The sequence below is a fragment of the Phyllostomus discolor genome, chromosome 13, assembly GCF_004126475.2.
Source record: "Phyllostomus discolor isolate MPI-MPIP mPhyDis1 chromosome 13, mPhyDis1.pri.v3, whole genome shotgun sequence".
NCBI lineage: Eukaryota > Metazoa > Chordata > Mammalia > Chiroptera > Phyllostomidae > Phyllostomus > Phyllostomus discolor.
In genome coordinates this window covers 64934676-64956241 of record NC_040915.2, presented here as the reverse complement: position 1 = coordinate 64956241, position 21566 = coordinate 64934676, and the positions used below count along the sequence as shown (strand labels likewise).

The following is a 21566-nucleotide window of genomic DNA, read 5'->3' as shown; positions in this document are numbered from 1 at the left end:
GTTGATACCAAAATGATTTTGGCTCTCAGTGTGATTTGCCGCATTTTTCTGGGGTGGACCTTGCATACACGGGGGTGTATCTGCGGGGTCATGGGAAGCGGAGACTGTCCACGGCAGCGTCGCAGCCCTCGGCTGTTCGGGACTGCTTGGTGTCCTAGGTGAGGCGCTCTGCTCCCCCTGCCTCTTTATTGGACAAACCCTGTCCATTCAGGCTGACATTTGACTTGGACGTACAGAAGCCACAGGAAGATTTGGAACATATGTGTGTGTGTGTATATGACATCCAGTTTTCACATCCAAGCCCAGTGGCTGGTGTGCTTCAGCTCCTGGCTGGCTGTCCCAGGAAGGCATCTCTTCCTGCAGTGGATCCATGCCTTTTGCTACCAGCTGAGGAGCACAATAACTTTCCTTCTCAATCGCTGGTCTTTCAGCAGAGCTGGACATCTGCTCGACTCCACCCCTTCCCATTCAGAACATCTGCCAAGCCGCCTATCTATCCGCCCGGCAAGGGGTTCCCAGCTCTGCCTTGATCAGGTGCCACAGCCGGCCTCACGTTCATGCAAAGTGAAGCGGCCTCCTGCCCACCCCCTGTCTGCGGTCCCCCTTCCCCGGCCCTCATTAGTGCCACTCCTTTTCATCATGCCCGTGCCCGTCTGCCTCAAAGGTTTCCGGGACCTGCTGCAGGGATTACCAATGATGAAATGTTTTGGCAGAATGAGAAAGCCACCCTTTTATTCCATATTCATTAAAAACTGTTTACTGAGTGTATTCTGCGAGCCAAACACTATGATGGTTGAACAGCACACTGGAGTCTCTGCCGACTAACCAGCTATGTGCTTATTTTTCCCCGAGCGTCGTAGACATTAAACTGTGCAAACATTAGGCAAAATGGTTTCTAGTGCTTGACGTATCTTAAGAAGCAAGTTGTTCTCAGTGACCGCCAGCCAGTTCACCGCAAGGATGCCCTTCTGTAGCTACGTTGTTTGCTGCTTTGGAATATACAGCTCTTAGTAAGCACGTGTCACCTGGCTGCAGGCTCCTCGAGCTCCTGGAGGTCATATACCTCAAGCCCTCGCCCCTGCTCAGGTGGGCGGAGAGGTCCACTCTCTTGCTGTGACCAGTTCTCTGTTCTGTCCCTTAGTTCCCTTCACCAGCTCTTCATCGAGTGCTGGCGTTGTCAGCCTCTTTCGCTGGTCTCTCGGCCCGTCCGCCTTTGGAGACAGGTTCTAGTTCGCCGAGGGAAATTTTCCCAGCACCTCTTGGGAGAAGATCTGAGCCTTTATCTCAATGGTCTGTGGGTCGGCAGCATTTGGGCCAGAAAGTTCTGAAGGACAGACATGATCGATACCCTTTGAACTGACGATGTCCAACAGGAGGTATCCTGGCATACCCCGACCCTTGTGCCACTCCCGTCACCAAAACCAAGCAGTGTCAGGCAGTGCCTCCCCTGCGGGGGGTCAGAGTTTCATGTCTGCCTCCCCTCCAAGCCTGCGCCTCTGTCTAACAGCGTACGATGTAGGGGACGGGCTCTCCCATGAGGTGCCGTGTTTTCCCTCGAAGCACCCGACTCATTAATGATCACACTGTGTTATTGTGCTTTCCCTGCGCGATTCTATAGATCACTTTCATTATGTAGATACAAACTCTTTGATATTATAATTGTGAAGTGCATATTATGAAGACAAATGTGCTGAGCATAATGAGAATGGATTGCCAATAAAAGTTGAAAAACAATGAGCCATTTTAAAAGCTAACCCTTCTCCAGAGCGCTGTCAGTTTGAATGCTCTGTGGAAAGGCACTTGGGTGGAAGGAGCTTATTTTCAGCCTAACGTTGATAAAAGTTTGACTTTGGTTAGCATCTTAATTATCTGATAAAAGCCAGAACCCTCTGCCCTGCTCACCTCTAATGTCTAATGCCTTCTGCGGGCATTAAAATTACTGCCACGGCTTCGGGGAGAGAAAAGATAGATAGCAGCATTGGATTTCTGAGAGGGGAATTAGAGTTTAAAGAGTCACTTGGTTTTGTTTAAACAAATTACAAAAATAATAGGTTGCCTTTAAAAGGTCCGTCTCACATATTGTTACCCTTCCCTGTGACACCTCTGATGGTGCCGTTCCTGGCATTTTGTCTCCCACTTGTCGCCCGGGGGCGGGAGAGTGATTTCCGAGGTCTCCTCTGTGCTTTTCTCTCTGCCTCTGACTCTGCCGAAGGGAGGGTGAGGGGAAAGTGAGCCGGTGGTCCCGTGTCCTGAGCATCGAGTCAGACATGGAGGTGTGCTGGAGAGCAGGTGGGTCGGTTGGTTGATCCATCAATCGACTGATGATTGCTAAAAAGTCACAACCTCTGATGCACACAGGATTGGGAGAACGTGGAAAGGGGCCAGCAATTGAGAGGGGGTGCCCTAGAGGGCGGCGGGTGCTCTCGGACATAAGGAGGGAACAACTCGGACCTCTGCCAACATGGGGGCCGTAAGATGGCCGGATGGTATAGGCTGGACCGCCAGCTTAGGTCACTTCTCTTCTCTGGACCTCTGTGTCTTAGCGACACAATGAGGAGGCTGGACTGGGTGTCTCTGGAGGGGGCCTCCCCTTTAACATTTCATGAGCCTCGGGGCGGCTGGGGCTGTGCAGCTATGACTACGCACAGGCAGCTGGGAGGCTTCGTTCCGAAAAACCCCCCCTCTCCACGAGAAAATGTGCCGGTGTAAGCATTTGAGAAAACATTCTGCAGGGTTGACCCAATTCTCACATTAAGAAAATAATGCCCAGGCCCATATGGCTAATTCCTTCCCAAACTGTCTGTTTGCCATCCTGTAGCTCTACCCCGAAAATAAAGTGACTCGTCGCATTTCAGAACCCAAACAGAGCAGAATGCAAATGAGCAAGAAAATGGTGAAAAGTACATTTCCTCTGAAAGTCCTTTCGGGCGCAGTCAGTGGCGTGAGAGGCGCAGGGGCTGTGGATTTGAAAACTCTGCTGCTTCGTGATTCGAGCGTGTGATTTTCACCTTGAGTAACAGGTGCCTGCCAGTGAACGTTCCCCCAACTGCCCCTCACCGCCCCCCACCCATTGTTTAACTCTTCAGCATGGGCGAGCACCTAGCCTGGCTCATAAACACAGCCAGAGATCTGAAATACAGGATTTTCGGTCGTGCCCCACTCTGAACCACGGCCTGGACCTGGGGGGCCGGGCGAGTGCAGTTTCCGAAGGCCACGTAGCTACTCCCTCACAGAGTCCTACCTCTCTGGTGCCCGTTGAGAGTAAGACCAGGAGAATGCCACTCAGGGTCCAGAATGCCATCAGGTCATTAATGGTTGGGATCAGTACCTTGGGTCACCTTGGTACGTCAGATGGACACAGCGTGGAGAGATGCGGCGCTGTGGGCATTATTAAGTTCATCTTCACCAGGCTGGAGAGATGGAATTCCCTAGGGTGATTTTTTTTCTTGGCAGGGGGAGGGTGTGTGTTCCGATCTGTGGCTTTGCTGATTGAATTAACCTTGTAATTTAATATCTTTGCATCCTTTTATACTAGGTTAATGGCTCCTGCTTCTTGGCTAGGTACAGCATTTCTGTCCAAGCACACAGGTAGCCGAGCTAGGCTGGACAGGTGCGGAGATCACTCTTGTCTGGGAGCAGCTCGTCCATGGGTACCTGGAGGGGTCCCCAATGCCCTTTGTTCTGGGTGTGAGACCCTCCTTGGCTTAGCTTTTAGTGTGTTGCAAAACACTTTTCTGTGAGCTGGTAATTATATAAAGATTGCTTTCGCTTTAAACAAGAATTATGCTTAAACCTTTTGAGCAAGAAGAAAAATGTGCAGAGGGAATCATTAATTTTGAATAAAAACACTTACTTTCCTGGTGCCAACGAGGGAGGGAGATGTGAAATGGGTGCTTTCTACAAACAGCCCAATGCCGCACCCCGATCTGGTGGCTTGATCTATTACCGAGTTACTTGCAAAGTCGGCTGTCTCCGTTGGCCTGAATCTGACTTTTATTCTTTTCCCTCTGCCTATTTTTTAAGGACTGTGCTATATGCATACTTCAGCCTTCATTTGCATCACATTAAAGTAAACCATTTTCAATTTTTTCACAGCAGAAGTAAACCTGACAGACTTTACGAAGCTATTATACCTGCAGGTATTTTATACTTTTAAAACACATCCTTGTCAAGCTATCTTAATTATATTATTGTATGTGCTTTTGAACTTGTATCTGCTACTCCATGATATATTCCACTTGAGACAGGGCCATCCTAAAAAGCTACGCTTTACATCAAAGTTTTTTGGCCGAACGAAGATATGTCATAGATTCTGGAGGCATCTGTTAATTTACATGATGGAGTACGTAACTTTTGACAGAGCAGGCTGCTTTAATTTTCCATCCAGGTGATTACAGGTGGATGTGCATCACCATGGCCTTCGAGTGTGGCAGCCAGAGGGGTAGCTGATCTCTACCTGCTTGATAAGTCAGCTTCGGCAGGTGCACACTGCCCCACCTAGATGCCCATGACCTAGACGCCTGTGAGGCCTGCTCACGTGGTGGACCGCTTTCCAAACACCTGCAGCTGTCATTGGGATGTCATCCAGCACACCAGAAAGAGAGAGGGCTGACCAGTTTCTAACTGGCTTCCTCCTTCCTGTTCAGCAGCATTCTGGCAGCACTGGGCAGGAAGGTGCCCACACTCACAGAGAGGAGGAAGACAAGGCTGGGGTAGGGTGGGGTGGAGACAAAGTAAAAAAAGCTAGACATCCTATAAAACCTTTTCAAAGCAACAGGCCTGAGGTTCCTCAGAGGGGCTGCTGTGGTCTTTGAGGTAGCTGCTCCCAGCATTGGGTGCAAAGCTGGGGGCGGGTGTATGGCAGGGAGCACTGTTGTCAGTCCTGCAGCTGGATCAGATTGGGGGTGGAGCCATGAACACGCAGACCACGCCTCCTCTCCGGATCCCTGATGGCAGGGTGCCCTGGGGCACGGGTTCCAGGAAGGCACCATGGGGAGGTGCTGTTCCTCTGCACCCCCATGTGCTGATGAAGGCAGCACTGGCTTCAGTTCCAGGCACACAGGGCTCCCCGGGGCTCTTCCTCCCTCCTTTCTCAATGACCTGCCCTCTCCGGACCAGGGACAGCGCTCTCTCTGATAGCTACACAGACAGGCACACACAAGCACACACAAAACACAGGTGTGCATACAAAGACACATGCATATGTACATGTAAATACAGAGACACATATCCAGACAAACACAGAGACACACATGTATTTACCTACAGAGACACAGGCATACACATGCAGACATACAGAGACACACATACACACACGCACATGCACAGAGAAACATGGGCAGACACATGGACACACATACAGACACACACATACACTGGACCTGAGAAGGACAAGCCTGTCCCCGTGGAGGTGCTCCAACAAATGCTGCACTAGGGTTTCTCCCAGAAGGAGGCCAATACAGACCGAAAGGCCCCTTTCCTCTAATCACCCAAACTCCCCCATTGCACATCTGTCTGTCAGGTGGCTCAGCTCTACTGAGAAGAGGCCAGGAGAATGACTCTCTTCCACTCCATGCAGAGTCCTCCTATCCTCCCTTAGATGACGCTTCTTATTCCCTTCTTTGTCATGGTCTCCCACACCCCGGGAGGTGGGTCTGCATCTGCCACGCTCGGAGGCTGCGACGCTGTAGTGCAGTGACTCACCCCCAGTCACACAGCACGATGCAGCACAAAGGGAGCCCTGCGGCCCCGCTTGCCTGCCATTGGTGCCTCCCCTGTGATCTTCTTAGGTCAGAGGTGGCCCAACTTAGTGCCCTCCCTGTCAGACTCATGGACTTGGAGGGTCTTCCTAAGGGGTAGGGGGCCTCTCCCACCTCTGCCCACCCCTCCTTTCCTAGAACACTCAACCTGAATGCGGCATCTGTCCTGACAGCAGTGCGCTCAGCGTGCCCTGGCTGAAGAGCACGCTGTTCTCATCGGACTGTCTGCGGCATCATCTGCTCCCTTTACCAAAAAAGGCTCCACAGGCGCTCTTGATGTCAGCCCCGGGCTCCAGACCCCACGCCCGGCCTGCCCAGGCTATGGGCAGACCTGCGCATGGGGAGAAACGTGTCCTGTGCCTCCTGAGGACAAGGAGAGCAGGGGACCCGATCCCTCTGTGAGGCAGGAAAGAACCCCACTGCCTGTGCAGGACCCCCGCGGTCACCACATGCGCCCCATGAGCCACGCAGCTCCGGGCCTTCGTCCTCTGCACAGAGCGCTGCTTCGGGCGGGCAGAGCTCCTAGGCCTCCCCTGAGCATGGGCTGAGGAGCGCCTGCCCGGCTCCACGGCCAGCTCCGCAGCCAGCTCCACTCCGAGGTGATAGCAGGAGGTGTGCACAGCCAGGCCTCCCGGGGTTCCTGTGCACACTATGGGTGCTGCCTTCACAGTCAGGGGTGGCACTGGAAGAGAGGTTGGGGGAACATCTGTCCAGTTTGGGTCTGCCCAGCCTGTCATGACGAGAATGTGGGGGAACCCACTGGGGGTGGCCCAGGCTGGGCCAGGAGGCTGCCTCCTATTGAGTGGTTCACCCCACATAGGTGGTGTCTGATTTTTCATGAAGGAGCCGCCTTTCAGGAGACGCACATCTCCAGGGCCAGGGCAAAAGCCTCAAGAAGAGCACCCCACTCGGCTTAGCCCTTGGCTCTGACCCTCAGGGGCCAGTGGCTCTCAGCATCCATTGCCCCACTGGATGGGCCCAGGCCTGGAAATTGGACCTTGATGCTTTTCCCAATGGCACAGCCAGCACCTGGTGGGTCAGATGTCAAGGGATTAATGTGGTGGCAGCTCTGGCATCTCAAGGAGGGAGTGCGGTGTGGGCCACGCTGCCAGGGAGATGCAGCCTGCTGCCCTGGCAGAGATGGGGTGGGGCAGAAAGGGTGTGGGCTTGGCTTTGGACCGTGGACAGAGCCCTGCCCCAGGACAGTGACCACGCCCTCGCCTAGCTCACTCCCGTTCTTTAGTTTCAGTGCTCTCAGACCCCGTTTCAAAGGGGGTCCTGTCTGCACATGGGCTGACATGAGCTTTTTACTCGAGATGAGAGGTCTGTTCAGGGGCATTTGAAACTGACTGAGGAAAGGATGCTTGTAACACCATTTGAAAGACCACTCAGGGTGGATACAACAGGATAAATGAAATAATGAACACATTACAAGTGGCTTTGGGGCTGAACTTTTATCACTTTGGAAGCCAGAGAAAGGCACAGGGATTAGCTTGCTTTATGACAGAGGGGTATTTTTTTTTTGAGCTTAACACAATCCAATTTAAAGACTATTCATCCAGTGACCGTTCTGCACAAGGGACTTACAGCGAAGTCTCAATGTGACACAACCCCTGCTTTCAGAGACTTTATAATTCTACTTGGGAGTCGGGTAAGGCAGGGGCTGGGAGTCACATACCTGGATAAGTGTATCGTGACAGGGATAAGGTCAGCCCCTGTGAAGAGTTCGAGTGCTATGAATGGGTCAGCCTGGTCTCCTGGACCTGAGCAGAACCCATTTGGACAATCGGGGGATGTATCTATTAGCATACAAGCATAGTCCTACAGTGAGTAAAGACAACAGTGCCCTACTTTGGGCTCCCCCAGAAATAGACCCTATGACTCAAGTGCAAGCTGTCTGTTTGGGAGGCGAACCCTAGAAACATGGTGAGCAAGTGGGAAGCCATCCAGGAAGGGGGAGGAGCCAAGAAAGAGTTCATCACCCAGCAGGTCTGCACTGGGGCAGCCAGGCTTCATGCCACACAGGATAGACCTCAGTCGTCCCAGCCAAGGGACGAGGAAGCGGGGGATTTGTCCCCCCGCCCCCATCTGCCCGAGGCTGAGGACTTCTTCTGCTGTCCTGCTATTTTAAAAAACCCCTCGGGCAGGGGGCTCCGCCACAGTCAGGGTGGCACGCAGAGCTGGATGCTCCTAGAAGGGCGCCAGCAACATCCAACACAGCAGCAAGGAGTGATCGGGCCGTACCTGCAAACAGAACCTCCCCTTGTGCACACTTCGCCCATATGTTATCACACTTTACCCTCACGTCCAACCGGTGAGGAAGGTGGAGCAAGCACCATAGCTTGGGAGCCCCTGTGACTAGTGGCGAAGTCCGAACAAACCCCAACTCCACTATTACGGGGTCACTGAAGAACGCAGCTGGTGGGTCGGGGCCATCTCTTTCTGAGACCTTGCTGTTCCCTTCTCTCCACCTGAGACAAGCAAGGCTGCCCATCCTCAGAGCCCCACCAGCCCCGCCTTCTCCTGGGGCTCCCTCCCTCCATCCACATGCAGGACACACGTCCATCTGCAGAGACCTTTCACTCCCGTTCCCCACCCACTCCCCAGAGGCTGCCCTGCTCTGCACTCTGCCTGCGTCTTCCTCCGGCCTCAGCTTTGCCACCTCTGAGACAGGAAGGTTTTAAATTCTCGCCTGTCTTCCATTTGTCCTAGCACGTGCTGAATAGGTGTCGGATGGGTTAACCTGAATCAGTCCAGCGTGAGGTGGTCTGAAGAGAAACTGGCCATGCCGTCCCACCTGCCCCCTCCTGTCTTCCTCGTGTGCTCTGTTACGTAGGCTTTTCCGGAACTCAGGGAGGGGGGAGTGCCCATGTCTGGAGGCTGTCTGGCCGATCAATGAATGATCAAGTTTATATTGAGTGCCTATTGCGTGTCTAGCTCTGTGGTTAGGTGCTGGAGGGGATGCAGACATGGAAGGCATGCGTGGCCTCCTTAGGGAGCCCACGGTTTTATTGCGGAACTAAACTAAAACCTAAAAATCAATTACCTCAGAAGTAATACTGGACTGAGAGGCAGTAAAGGTAGTGGTTAAAGGCTCATAAAAAAAGCAGAAATTTCAGATTCAGATTCTGGCCTCCTTACCTACCTCCCAGCTGAATGCAGCTTTAAATAATTACCTAGGAGGGGCTCAGCCTCTGTTCCCGTCCCCTGAAAATATCAACGGCTCATCCTGGTGGGGACTGTGTGGGAGGGGAACGTGTGTGCACGGAAACCACGTGGCGCTCAGTCATCACTCAACGAAATTTATGAGTATTATTACCCAATATTAGTGTTATCTATTATCTAATTCGAGTCCCTGCTGATTCAAAGTGCCACGGAAGCTTAGGGAAGCGAGCAAGCAGGAAGGACCGGCTCCATCGTGGAAAGAGTAATGGGTGCGGAGGGTGTTAGGTGGGGCCCTTGGGAGAGTTTTAAAAATGGGAGGAAGGAGAAAGAGCATTCCAGGCAGGAAGGACACAAGGATGGGAAGCTGATGGCCGCAGCGTGCAACGTGTGACGTTCAACGTGCAATGTGTGACATTCAACGTGCAACGTGCAACATGCAGGCACCTCGAGGCAGAGTCAGGAGCACAGGTCCTGCCACACCTGGCAAGGAGGGAGTCCATTTGCCTGGGGAAATGGCCCTAAGCACTTAAGCAGGGGACTAGAATAACCGTGGGCTTTCAAGACCATTCCCCTGGGGGTGTGCGATGGGTCTGATGCAGGAACCTGGGAGCCCGAGGAGGCCACACAGGCTGCATGGGGGTTGTGGGGGTGGCCCTGCTCTGCCTGGCCAAGGCCAGGTGGGAAGGGAAGCAGATTCTCCCTGAAAGACACAAACCATGGTCCACTCGTTGTCTTTCTCCCGAGTGCTGAGCGTTCTCTGGCTTCTGTGTGGTGAAGACAAGGGAGAAACCTCAATCCATCATCTCCGCCGGTCACTCTCCTAGGACCCCAATCCAGCTTCCCAGCGGAAGCATGTATATTTCTCTTTCTTCTCGTTGTGTGCTCCAAAGATGGCCTGACATCGGTAAATCACTGCGGCGAGCTTTAAATGATGTATGAAATGAAAAATCCCTTCCCTGTGTATTGGGACCCTCCTGCCTCGCAATGCCTGTCTCTGCTGGCCTGGCTACTGTATTATTTAACTTCGAGGCGGCCGGAAACTCAGGGGAAGGGAGATGCTTGGATCACAAAACAAAGTTAAAATTACAAAGAAAAATATATCTACTAAAACACATACAAGTCTTTCTCCCTGGCTCTCGACTTTCTTTTCTTTTTAAAAAAATTTCAGCTAAAGTTTTTTGGATAGGAAAACTTGTTCTCTACTTCCTTATGCATTTTTCCCCCACCCAAGTCTCCGCTCTCATTTCATAACTTTACCAAAGGACAGAAACAAAGACTCTGTCAAATGCTTCAGATCCCGGTCCACTTGATAGCGTTTCTGTTCCTTCCTCAGTGCCCATTTTCAGTTTGATGGGCTCCTGTGAACAGGCAGCTCAGGATGGTAAAGGTGGGTGGGGCCTTGGTGCTTGATCTGCCCCCCCTGGTGGGCGTGGCCCTGGAGGGTGGGCAGGGGTAGCTGTGGCTGCAGCAACCACGGTCTGCTTTAAGCCAGGGAAGGTGCTGTCCTCCTGACCTACCCTGCAGGCTCCCCTGACCCCAGGCTAACATGACCTGCTCTGTGAGCTCCATCAGCACAGACATTCAGCCGGGTGGCCGCCTCTTGCTTCTCCGAGTGAGCTACAAATAGCCTGAGAGTCTTCTTAGTCTGCAGGGAGGACAGGCTTGATCAATTTGCTTTTAGCCGATGGAATAATCATTGACATTTGGACAGACTTCTAATCTTGGCGCAGAGCGGTCCAGAGGCATTTTAGCTGTCGATGGTAAATGGGTTCATCCCGGGATATATTTAGCAGCGTGGCCCGAGGGCAGAAAAGAAAGAGGCCTTGGGATCCAAAGAACCTGTGGGAGCTACACGCACTCTGTGCCTAGAGGCAAGTCCCAGCATTCCCTGGGCTTTTCTGATCAGCCCCTACCTGTGAGCTGTGGGTTCTTGCACCCACGCTGCAGGGAGGTGGACGATGGGGCTCTGGGGTAGGTCCCATGACTAGGACTGCCCTTCATCCGTGCCTGGTGGGATAACAGGCAGGTGAGTATAGAATCCCCGTGAGCAGCCAGCCAATGGTGTGTGTGCTCTGACAGAGAGGAAGGATGCAGAATACCCTGTGCGTGCACACTGGAGCCCAGCCCTTGGATTTGCGCCCTGGCTCCAACAGCCTAGGGACGTGCACTTGGGCCCTTTATTTCCTCTCTGCCCCTCTGTTTCCTCATCCATAAAATGAGAATAATTCTGTACCAAACTCATGAGCTTCTTGTGAGGGGCAAATGCATGTCAAGCGTGCACTGTGGTGAAGTGTGGGTCACTATTTCTTACCGGGAGGGGAGCAAGCAGGGGACACCGACCCACAGTGGAAATGGGTCTGCCCCAAACCACCTCGCAGGTATCAGTATGAGTCGAGCAGCTGCTGCTGCAGGGAGGGGCAGCTCCTCTCCCGAGTGAGAGGAACCGCAGAGCTCTGCCACTGCTCTCCCCTCCACCCATGGCTGTCACATGTCACCGTGGCAAGGCAGATGTCACACGAGGTGCGCGGCCCCCTGGCCCTACTGCTGCCTTCCTCCAAATTTCACAGGAGGATTGGGAGGGGTGCTGCTCCATTATCAGAATTCTTCAGATCATTCTGGAAACCACTGTCCTCAAATGCAGGAGATAAGGATTCTGGGATGGAGCAGGAGGCTGGGTTTGAAGGAGGTGCCACTGGATCCTCACCGGGCCTCAGTTTTCTCCCCCCATAAAATAGGGAATGATAACTCCATCTTATTTTTTAGTTTTTTTAATTTATTGATTTGAGAGAGAGAGGGGGATTTGTTATTTCACTTATTTATCCATTCACTGGTTGATTCTTGCTTGTGCCCTGACTGGGGATTGAACCCACAACGTTGGTGTATTAGGACAACACTCTAACCAACTGAGCTACTTGGCCAGGGCATAACCCCATCTTCTTGTCTTCACAAGAGAAACTGATAAGAAAAGGCTCTTGTAAGCCACAGTGCGGTCTGTGCTCTGTAATGTGCGTGATCCGGTCAGCCCCTCTCTGCAGCCATGTGTCCAGCTTCAGGCAGGAAGCTCAAGAAGGGAGCAGGGGAGAGAGTCAACACCCACTTCACCACCTGTATCTTCCCAACCAAACCAGCTGTCAGTGGACTAGCACATGGGCCGCCAGGTAACAGTGCCCTGCCGCACTTGTTCCGGGCCACCTGGCTCCAGGCGAGCTTTGGCACCCAGGAGGCCTGCCGCCTGCCTTTGTCCTGTGAGCTTCGGTGTAGGAGGGACTCGTGGTGAGGAGTAGCGGCTGCATGGGGGTTCTGAAAAGCCAGCGAAGTCTCTCCTGAAAGTCCAACTTTAAGTTTAGACTGCAAGGTCCAACGGGTACTGACTCCATTCCTCCCCCTAGCCCCTACTGCATACACACACATTTGCACACGCGCACACCCCCCACCCCATCCACTCACATTGCCGCAACCCTGACTTGCACTGAGCTGTCTTCCTGCGCAGCTGGAAAGAGAAGGCGGGGCCCCAGCACAGAACAGCGGCCGAGCAGTCCCCGGGCTTCCCCGAAGGTTGCAGGTCCCTAACCAGCAACCCGGGTGCAGCCGGAACACCTCCAATTTCCGTCGTCCACACCTCCGGGTAGGGGAGGGAGGCAGCAGGCCAGGGCTGCCAGGCATCAGCGGGAGCTGCTGACAGCCTTTCAGGCACAAGGGAGAGAAGAGGAAAAGCTGGGGCCAGTCCCCCACCATCACACTTCTCGCGCCTTGAATTAACGCCTTGTCACTCAGAGCTGCAGTCTCCCAGTGCTGGCTGTCACGGCCGCCGAGCAGGTGTGAGGCCCAGGCTCTCTGCGGTCAGGGAGCCCCGGCGAGAAACTGCCCGCAAAACTTCCACTCTGTTTCTTGAACGTCCAGTGGTGTGAACTCAGCCTCCAGGGTCTCCAGTGTCAGATTCGTCACCCTCTGGCAGGTGGCTCTCTCAGTGCCTTCGCTGTCTCTCGGAATCATGGAATGCAGAACAGGAAGGGACCTTTGGTGTTATCGATGAAATGCTGGGGTCCATTGGGGCATTGAGGTTAGAGGGACTGGTAGATGCTGTGGATGGCGACTGGAAACCGGAAGTCAGATGCCTGCCCCCGGCATTGCCCCAGCATGGAGAACCTGGGACCTCCTCATGGGGGCTGCTCGCAGCAACAGGGGCGGCCCCAAGTGGCCGAGGTGCAGCCCATGTGCCATGGCCCATTAACTGCACACCTGGTGTCTGCTCGGATGGGTTCAGACTTACCCAGTGGATGAAGAACAGCTCCCAGGGGAATGGGGCTTTTGTCAATACCCACAGCGGAGGGCTCGCTTGATTTCCAGTAAGAGTCAGTGAGGCTGGGAAAATTACCCATTACAATTTTATTGATATTCACTTTACTCTGCAAATGACGTGGGATGGTTCTGACAGGATGCCTTAATGGGACCGGCTGAAAACCCATCTGGGCGGCCATGGGCTAATGGGGCTAAAGACACTACAGGGTTCAACTGTTTCCCAGGCATCTCCTCTGCCACCAGGGGAGAAGGACAAGTACAGTGCCCAGCATGATGCCTGGGGAGCGCCTGCTCAGAGGTTTTCCTCTCCCTTCCTCCTTAACCTGTTGAGCATTAAGCCACTTCATCTGACCGGGGTTTTGCTCTTCAGGGTTAACTGCCGAGAAGGGCAGGGGCTGGCAAGGCTCCTCTCCACGCCTGATGCCCACCTGTTAAACTAGTTTTGATGCGAAAGGCTTAGAAATGGGTGATTAGAGTCTCGTGTTCTGCAGAAAGATTTCTTGTCATCTAATGCAAACTGAGGGCTCCCAAACACTGGGGGAGCCTGCTGGATGGACATGTCCCATGGACTAGCTCCAGGGAAACCCTGTCCAGCCAGATCTGGGCAGGGAGGGAATTAATGACTGAACAGTGAAACGTGGGTTTTCTTTGACTACCAGATAAGACATCAGTGTAGAAGCATGCATGAGTTCAGAGCTACATTTGGAGAGCTTTCTGTGACTTACAAAGGGCTTTTACATATAACGTTCCATTTGACTCTCACCAATGTCCTGCACGGTAAGTAGGGCCAGAGACTTTTTGTCAATTTCCTGTATGGGTCACTCACCTACTGACATATTCAGGTCCATTCCCCTTGCCCGGAAAACCGCACCTCCCGGGCTTCCTTCCAGCTGTCCTGCAAGGCTCTGTAAGGGTGGCAGGGTGGAGAAGAGACGCCCTTCTATCTCAGCTCATGCTCATCTCCAAGACAGCACTGGTGTCTCCTGGGTTGTCCCAGTGTCCAGCCGGGCCTCCTGCCCCCGATACTGGCCTTCGGCACCCTCACCCTCCCCTTAGACTGCCTGGCACGAATCTGCTCACCTGCTTCAGCCTGAGCTGCTCCATCCCCAGAAACGATGAAATCATGCCCAGGGCAGTGTCCTTAGTGCAAAATGAGTCCTCACATTCCAGAATGCTGCCCTTCCCATTCCACAAAAGAGGAAGTTCAGAGTAGCTGGATCTAGGAAACACGGAGGCAGAAGCGCAGACACGGAGCAGGGGGGCACAGTGGAGGGAGAAGTTCACGGAGCTGGGGGCTTGGTGGGAGAGGTGGCATTTGAGCTGCCAGGGTAAGAACATGCCGGAACTGATGCAAAAGAGGTGCTGTTCCCCAGCCACAGAGAAGGACCAAGCATAGGATCCCTCCACTTTCAAACTGTCCACGGCTGCTGTCCTGCACTGGTACCTGGGCCCCTACCTCGTGGCTTCCAAGATTCTCATCCCCTCTTTGGACCAAGGCAGTAGTCTTCTCACCAGTCTGCCTATCCACTCTCCCCACCGCGGATAGGAGGAGTCTCTCTAAAATACGTGTCACATCAGGCCAGTCTCCCATCTAAACACTTTTGCTGACTCCCTGTTGCCTGTAGGATCAGGCCCAAGGCCAGAGCCCTGGATCCAAAGCCCTTGGCAGGCGGGCTCTTCCGCCTGCTGCCCGGCTACACTGCTGCAACCAACGGGTCTCGAGGAGGTCATGCCTTTCCCTTCCTCGGCCCGAGCCCTCTCCTCTGCCTAGAATGCCCTTCCTCCCTTCCTCTGCAAATTCTTTCCCACCATGTAATGCTCTTAGGGATATCACTTCTGTAACTCTCCCTGGCACTTCTGCCTAAAATATATATAGGGTCTGGCACAAATAATGCCCCTTTTTTATTACAAAATCTTTTATTACAAAATCATAAGCATGTAATTCTGTACCATAACAATACCACACTCAAACACACCATATGACATTTTAGGTGAAATCTTCAAATTAAAACTATAAATTATTACACCCATATCATTACCCTACCAACCACGTTCAAGCAGGCGTTCCTCCTGCCGGTCCCTGTACAAAGACACCCTTCTCTGTGTCCCCCGAACCCATTGCCCACACTTTCATTAATGCTTTTCATCAGATTGTTACATCATTATGCATCCATGCATCTGCTCCTGCACCTTAGAGCTCACAGCCAGGCAGGAGACAGCTTGTCCCCTGCCTTCCCAGCACCGAGCGTGGGCAGATGCTAAACACACATTAACGTTTGTTACGTTGAAATGAATCCAGTGCCATCCCTCCTCCTCCTCATCTCCCTCCTCCCTTCCTAAACCCCCCCCCCCCGCTTCCCTCTAAGTCACAGTGTCACTTCCCTCCCAGGCCGGGACAGGCACTCTCAGAGCATCTGTGGGGCTGGGTGATGACAGGAACACCACTTGATTTGGGCTTTGCCTGCAATGGCGAATTGTCAGTGTTCAACACAGAGCTACACAGTTAAATAATGGCAGGGAAGGATGAAATGAGTGAGAAAATTCCAAAACCAGAAAGATTTATTTTCAACTGAGATGCACAGAAATATTTTTTTAAAGGAAGGGGTTTAGATGGGCAAACCGGAAGAGGTGGCACGCTGTGTGAGACAGAAGCAGCAAGTCTCAGGTTGAGACTGGCGCTATGACAAACAGTCTCCACCACCCCACAGTCCTTTGGTTCATCCGCCCTCCTCTCCTCAACCCTAGTTCATGCACCTAAAGAAGAAACTTCTTTCCACAACTATGTTCCTTCTCGGGCTTGGGCAGTAGCTGGACCTTTCATGACAATTAGATTGATGGGTGCTTTAGTCAAGGCTTTAAGTCACTTCCATGTGTGTTTCTGTGTGTGGTTCTTCCATTAGATTGTGAGTCAACTCCAAGCTGAGAGGCCCTTTGGGGACAGTCTCTTCCCCCACCCCCACCTTGGCATGGCTCCTTCCCTTCCTGAGACTGATCTCTGTTGTCCAGTCCAATGGTCCCTTTGATCAGAGAGAGTTTTGCCCAGCTCTGTGGTTAGGATCGTGCACTCTGGGACCCAACTGCCGGGCCCCAGATCCCAGCTCCGCTAAATGCAGCCCTGTGGCCTTGTATAAATCTCCATGTCTCCGTTTCCTCATGAGTTTAACTGGGAGGATGATAGAAGCTTCCTTGTGGGCCAGTTGTGAGGATTAAGTGAGCTGACATATGCAAAGAGCTGAGAACAGTACCTAACCCAGGATAAGCAGTGTGTGAATATTTGCTATTATGACGGCGAGTATTTTTCACCTGCTGACAGCCTGTGTTTCTCTCCTCCTCTCATCTGAGGACCAGGGCAAAGGGATTCTTTGTCTGCGATTTTATACAGCCTCCTTCACATGACTCCGCCTGCAGGGACAGCTCAGCAAAAATCCACTGTGGCCCTTGTGCAACTTCTTTAGAAGGTGTCTGTGCCCCAGCCACCCTGTGGAGTGCGTCTGAGGGAAACCAGCACCCCTGTCCGAGCCCGAGGCCTCGGTGGCTGAGCCCTCTATCCTAAGAAGCTGTGGCTTCCCAGCCAAGTCCAGGGGCCCCAACCAGGAGCAGCATGACAACCTTGTTTAAACCATGATCTCCTCCTAAGTCCCCTTTCTTGACATCCAGCTGAGGAGTGTCCAGCCTCTCCATTCACAAATAGAACTGGGGCCGAGCTGGCATTGAAGATGGTCTTTCCCATGGCCTCACTTTGCAGAAGACTCTGTGTATCCGCTGTCTGTACACAGGCCCGTTTGCACTGCCTCACACACAGTCCTGCCCCTCTTCCTTCCCAGAGATCAGGCAGAAAACAGCATGCACAGCTTCACACATTCACACACACACTCACTAAGGCTGACCTGGCCTCCTGTGAGATCAAGGCCAAAGTGTGTCTGCCTTGTGGGTGATGGATAAGATTCCCACTTGCTGTGTGAGCACGATGGGGGAGGGAGGGTGCTGACCTCTCAGGAGATAAGAAAAGCCATTCACCTCTTTTGCTGAGGCCAAGCAGCGCTCCGTGGTAAGCAGTATGCACCTTGCTACACCTCTCAGCCTTTCTCCCCCTCCCGCACCGGCTTCACTGCATTGACGAGGGATCACTAGTGTATTAAGAGGGGAAATGCATCTGGCCGTGCTGACATCTGCTGTTTAAGTCCTGCTATCCCATCGACTCTGGCCCAGCAGCCTCTCTGAACGTGGACTGCAGAGCCACCTTCGACAGGGTGTGTGTAGTCCTTCAAGGTTAATGAGGGCAAAGCTTCTTTGGATGAGTCTGGTCTACATTTGTGTGTTTCACTGCCAGGATGTGATAGCTGACATGGACCAAATTGCTTCCCAGCACGAGCCCACAGTAATATTTCTCAGGCGTTTGCACGTGAGCCTCCTGCCCTGTTGGTTGGGGTGGTTGGGTGGTGAGTGGGGTGCCCACTGGGTGTCAGCAGGTCACAGTTGCATGTCTATTGCTTATTTCATCTCCAGCATGAGCTCTGTGCCCTTGGCTGCCTGCAGCACCCACGTGGTTAAATGCTACAGATGGGAGTTGGGGGGCAGCAGGGCTTCTCTATGCCCCACCCCCACCCACAGCCTTCCACTGCCTACAGTCATACTTCCATTCACACTTAGTCAGGACTAGTGCACCCAGGTTCACCCTGCAGCCTGGATGACCCAGGCTGCCCAGAGGCTCTTCCCCCATACACCTCCACTGCATCCTTTAGAATCAAGCAAAGAGTTATGATGGCAAAAACGTCTGCTTTGGAGGCTGGGAGACCTCCATTTAGGTCCCGTGTGCTGCTTAGGAGGGTGCGACTGTGGAGGGAATACCTGTCTCGGTCAGAGTGCCAGCTTCAGCCCCTGCCCACAGACTCCTGGGCAAGTGCTCCCAGGACAAACGGGAAGGGGAAAGGGCATCAGAGCAGAGACGGGGAAGCCAAGTAAGAGTGTGATTTTAGGTAGACCTCCAGTCTTGGCTGATCCTGCAGAGGGAAAAGCTCTGGAGTATAAATTATGCCTCAGAGTGTATCTGACTCTCAGCAAACACTCACACTCCCACGCCAGCCCTTGGCTGAGGGCCCCAAGTGGCATAAGGCAATTCCCAGTCTCTGCAAATTTGGGTCCAGAATGGGGCAGAGCGCCTCCACTGGCCGGAGGGGGTTAGTGCATGGGAGGCACAGGGGTGGGCCAGTGGCAGCAAAGCCCACAGGTGGGTAGAGATGGACACATGGGACCAGTAAAGGAATGCAGGGGTCTGGGCAGATCACCACAACTGTCTCCTCCAGCCCCCAGCTCTCTGAGCTTCATGGACCTCAGTGTACATGAAAGAACCCCATTAGCCTACCATAAAGTTGCTATGAGAATAAAGGGCAGTCACAGATGTAACGATGCCACGGCTGCAGGTCCATCCACGCCAGCTCCCTTCCGCACACACCTGTCAGTCCCCACCTCCCATCCACAGGGCCACTCAGGTCCGAAGCTCAACACTCACGGCACAATGTTAAGTGGGGGGGAAATCCGCACATAAACTGGTGGCCCCAGCGTGCTCACTACTTTATAAAAATCTAGAAAATACATACATACTTTAGAGTATTATTAGAAAACACTCAACATGCTAATACTGGTTGTCTCTGGGAGCTGGAGTTATGGGATGTTATTTTATCTTTGTATTTTCTTGATTTTCCTACCGTGAGCAAGTATGATTTTTCTTGTAAGAGATGCTTTAAAATACCAAGGCTTCGAAAGATTGAGTAGTTTAATTAAATCCTCTGAGAAGGAACTTGAGGCTTCTTGTCTTCACTTGCTCCTAACTCCCGAGTCTAGATGCAGAGGCAAAGTCGTGCGGTAAATAGGTGTCATTATCTCCAGTGCTTAGTGGCTGTCCTGGTTCCGCATTTGCGTTTTCACGGAAATCACTATGGATACTATGGTTGAAATAAGGTGAAACAGGTTTCTGGACCGTGGAATTTTCCAGAGCCTTCGGCGTTTTGAAGTACACCATAGTGCTACTGGAGATGGAGATCTTATTACGTAGTCTCCAAACTTCCTTAGTGCTGGAACCCTTGTTTCAAGGAGAACTAAAAGGACTTTTACCCCAGGGACCAACTTTGGGAAACATCAGGCCGAGGCAGGAGGAAGGTGACGTTCTCAGGGGCTCTTTCAATACATGCTTTGAGGCAGGGTCATCTTTCGGGGCCTCCCAATCTCCCCACGTGGGCACCCGCCCACAGCTTTGACCAGATCCCGGAGACACAGAGTCAGAGGTTTGGTCAAACTAGAGATGACTTCTGGGACTCAGTCATGACTCTGCTCCATGCCCAGAAAAGCAGCAAAAGCAGGCGGAGCAAAGTCATGCCCGCCTCAGGACCAGCTACAGTGGCTGAGGACCCCCTGCCTGGCGCCAACCAGTCAGTAGACACCACAACCCTGAAAGGACACACCTTGGAAGCTGATCAATATTCTATTGAGATCCTCCCCTGAGACCTCCAGATAAAACCCTGAAGACAGAAGACCCATATTCTCTCTCTGTCTCTCTCTCCCCCTACCTCCTCCCCCAGCACACTCACACCTGTGCCTCTCTCCTTCCCCCAGGTGCGTTTTCTTTACCTTCCTTTCTCCTACACTCTGAGGGCCCTTCCTTTGCCCCGTAACTTCACGCCTCACTTCATCTACCTCTGTGACTTTCTAAATAAACTCTCACTTGTATTTGAGTTCCTTGGCTCTGAATTCTTTCTCAGCCGAACTCAAGAACAGAGGTTGCTGAACCAAGGCCCAACAGTCCGGCACCATTCGCCGTTAGCAGTAGCATCTTAAACACGCGAGCAAACCCCATGGCTGCAGGAGGAGTTGAGGCCACGTGACCGGAGGAGACGTTCTTCCTGGGAGAAGCTCCACCACCCGCTGCCCTGCCGGGCCCTCTAGCAGACCTGGGTGGGGTGCAGGTTGTCGAACGAACCAGCCTTGGCAATCAATTGCCGGGTACTTCTTTTCTGCGGCACTGCATACCGTCAAGTAAAGACTGAGAAGCATATTGTGAATCTCTGACAGATGACGTCCTATCACATATTTACACTGAAACACTGAATCAAGTTTCCAGGAAAACAGGTTCTAAGAACTTGAACAGAGGTCCAGACAGTGTGTTATTTTTTTAAGTTTGTGTAAAAAGCGTCTCGAGAATTATTTACACAGTATTGTTCCCGCTCCGTTGGAAGCATGTGCACGGCGACAAAAGCCTGGAAGGAACATAGAACAAACGTGAAGGGCCGTCTGCGGCTGGCGGAGCTGTGGGCGGTGTTTTTCACGGTTTAGTGTCTTTTGCGGCATTGAATATTGTTTTAATAACAAATAAAATAGACAAGATGATAAGGAAAAAAGCATTTGAGAAACTAAATGCATGAAAAGCATATTAAGACTGACATGGCTTCTTCTACCCATTTAAAAGCCCAGAAATGGGGAGTGGAGCGAGATAAAAACAGAATGTGCCGCTTATTATAAATGAAAACAGTCTCCTCATATTAAGACTCAAATTACAGCCACAAGATAACTCCATGAGATGGCAGTTCACAGAATCAATAAAACTCCCGTTTGTTTGGAAAGCCGAGTTGCCTGTGTGCCAAAATACATATTTTGTAAATTGCTTCATTTACATTTGAAAGGGCCCAACCTTAATTCTTCAAGAAGCTGAGTGGAAGGATTGAGAGAAAGCAAGGCAAAAACCCACAGCACAGCAGTGTTAGCAACCTTTTTTGGTTCTGCAATAATTTGATTGAAACTGATAGCATTTGGAAAAAGGAAATGTTTTCCATTTAAAAAAAAATCAGCAGCAATGCAAAAATTCTTGCCAGAGTTATGTGAGGTCTTTCTCTCTCGCAATGAGCTCTTCCCGAGGCTGAGGAAGCAACATCACACTCTCTGGGAGGGATTACATCCCCCCCCCCACACACCCCTCACCCTGCCAGGTTACCTCCTCGGCCCACAGGTGCGCTTGGCACAGACAGGGAAAGAGTTTCTGTGTTTGCACTAGTCCAGGAGATAAGGACTTGTTGCTTTTGCTCAGGGAGTTTGTCTGCCTCCCCGATCGGGACGAGGAGCAAAAGGCATGCAGACAGGCCTTCCGGACAGTGCCTCAACCCCCACGCGTCACTTCCTCTTTTTGAAACCTAATATGGTAGAAGTAGAACAGATATTTTGAGCTCAGATGTAATGTCTTAAGTTTTCATTGAGATTTAGAATAATAAGGGGCTTTCCCGGCTGTCACCCTGTCATGGCAGCTCCCGACTCATCTTATTAATGGAGACAGAGCTCAAGCTTTGAAGTGGCAAAGCT

The 21566-nt window shown here is 52.2% G+C and overlaps 1 protein-coding gene across 2 annotated transcripts in view; it reads left to right on the top strand.

Moving 5' to 3' along the window:
* The window catches only part of KIRREL3 (kirre like nephrin family adhesion molecule 3), a 503419-nt gene that overhangs the window by 117767 nt on the left and 364086 nt on the right, over positions 1 to 21566 (top strand). The gene's annotated exons all lie outside the window — the stretch shown is intronic.